General features: G+C 43.0%; 1 long non-coding RNA gene across 1 annotated transcript; it reads right to left on the reverse strand.

Moving 5' to 3' along the window:
- Positions 1-547: 547 nt before the first annotated feature.
- LOC118241652 lies at positions 548-1,142 on the reverse strand. The gene is made up of 2 exons (XR_004776271.1): positions 1,071-1,142; positions 548-960 (listed from the first exon to the last, which is right to left on the reverse strand). It is a non-coding gene; the product is annotated as an uncharacterized LOC118241652 (long non-coding RNA).
- Positions 1,143-2,516: the final 1,374 nt, after the last annotated feature.

Raw genomic sequence — 2,516 nt, forward strand, 5'->3', positions numbered from 1 at the left:
GTATAACTGTAATACATATTTCATCCACAAGATGGCAGAAGAGGATAATGAATTTTATAATCACGGCGGTGAAACAGATATTTTATTCTACTGACAGAAAAAAAGAGAGAAAAATTCGCCCTCACTAAAAACACATAAGAAATGCTCTATTCTTCAATGGGCAGTTTTTTTAAAGTAAACCAAGAGAACGAGAACAAGTAATAATGGCACAGAGAGTATTATTGTATTCTGAAAGGATTTTGAATACAGCCCTTTCAAAATGCATCAAAGACTAAATACACACTTTTTTTCCTATCAGATAAGACTTGTATTTATAACCCTGTTATAACCCAGTCCAGAGTATCTGAAACTTGCACCATTCTGGCTTGTTCCCAAATCACAGACTGTGTGCAGTGTTGGATTCTGGACCAGGCTACACACATGAGAAGACAGTGGCAGAAGGGCTAGGGGGACATTATAGCCTCAACTTTTGTCTCAAGTTATCCAGCTGATTAGAAATTTGTGTTCAGTGAAATATACCTTAGAGTTTATGAATCACAACTGATACAAATGCTTTTGTTTGTTTATTTGTGCATGTAGTGGTAACATGAACATAAACTTGTTCTACCAAAGGAATAATCAAGGCCAACAAACATGTAAACATTCAACCACACAACACATGCACACAGAGACATAAACAGTTTTACACACAATCACAAAAGTACTTCCCATTTTACTGGGTCGTCAATGTCCAGTTCATTTCAATTCAGCTTTATGAAACTGCCCTTCAATGCCCTTCTTTTTTTTCTTCGGCCCTCTTATGGTCTGCTAAGGTACTGCAGCACTTGAGTGTCCTGCTGCTCTACAGCAGTTCAGGCTCTGAGCTGTACGGAGAGTGTCTGAGTGAGATCCCACATCTCTTCAGCTATCCTGCAGAAGATCATAAGAGCCACTGGCAACCATCTGCTGCTCGTCATCCTTCTGTAACACAGTCCAGTGTTAGAACCGGGCAGCACAAAGTTTTGTTCTGTTTCAGTCTGTAACTGTAATTATGCATAACTGTAATCTGTAACTGTAATTCTTTTACTTACCTCATCTGCTGGGAGGTGGGGGTCAGTGGGGGCAGGTGTGGACTCATACGTGGGGTTGGAGATGTACAGGGCTGATCCAGAAGGGCTGCTGTCTTCATTCTCATCTTCCTGAAAGCCAAACACACATACTTGCATACTGCATATACACACTATAACAGTCTAATTCATTTTCCTTTTATTAAATCCTTCTTCACATGTTTGGATTAATTTTTCTGTTTGCATATTAAAAACATGTTGCTATCTTGTGACGCACCGTGTCCACACTAACCTTGAAGTAGTGGAACTGGAAAGGCTTGGATTGCTGGGTGTAGAAATGGTAGGCCACAAATGCTCCAGCCACAATAAGGATGATGAGTAACAGAACACCGATGCCCATCCCTGCCTTGTGGGCGGGGTGGAGGGAAGGAGCCGGAGGGGGTCGAGCTTTTAGCGGTCCATGCAGCACATGGATGATCCCATTGGATGCAAAAATGTCAGATTCGATAATGTAACGGTCATTGACATATCCAGAGGAAGCCTGGAGGCAGAAAGGATCTATTAAACTTTGTTGGTAATTATTTGCATCCACTAACAGTTTTCAGGAGACATTGTGCATGCCTGATTTAGACTTGAAGTAAATGTAATTGCTTAGAACATCCACTAACTATAATGCAGCTTAAATGAGGTAAATGTTTACCAGTGCCTGGGGGCTCTGCAGGCTAGGAACCCCTTTCAAACTGAGTGTATGTCCCAGATGTGTTCGAACATGGCTGACGTTAATGAGAGCTTGCAGCACCAGAGCTCTCCCATCCAGCAGGTGGTGCTCTAAAGCCCTGTAGGACGGTGTCTATTCCAGAGAGAGGGGGAGTGTGAAACACCTTTATTCTTCACTCATGAAGAATGCAGACATCTGTGTGGTATGGAGAGGACCAAGCTACCTCGTTCTCATAGAGACCGTCATTATCAGGCACAAACAGGGTGGACAAGGTGGTTATGTTGCTGAGACGCCTCACAAATTCTTGACCTGATGCTGAAGTTCTGGAGCAATTCAAGATTTGCTGGGGATGGGAACAATTTATGAGACCAGTCAGTGTCAGTTACTGGGGAACATCAGAACCTGTAGCAGGTTTCCAGTGCAAGTGTATCCATCACCAATGTAGCCCATCTTACACTCACATTTGACATCTGGTAAAACAATAATATTAACAAATAAATAAACATGCGAGCACACACACACACACACACACACCATTTATATTTAGCAGCATGTGTCACGGCTGACCGGTCCCCTAAAGAGTGAGACACGCCCCCACCAGACCAGGACCATACCACTCACCTTCCCTGCTCACAATCACCTGTCTTCTGACAGGAGACACCTACGAGTCATTAACCAGTACGCATATTTATACACCCACAGGTTCGGAGGGACAACGCTGCACATTAGCGGTCAAGACCACACAAGTCTAC

The sequence above is a fragment of the Electrophorus electricus genome, chromosome 7 (assembly GCF_013358815.1).
Source record: "Electrophorus electricus isolate fEleEle1 chromosome 7, fEleEle1.pri, whole genome shotgun sequence".
Taxonomy (NCBI): Eukaryota; Metazoa; Chordata; class Actinopteri; order Gymnotiformes; family Gymnotidae; genus Electrophorus; species Electrophorus electricus.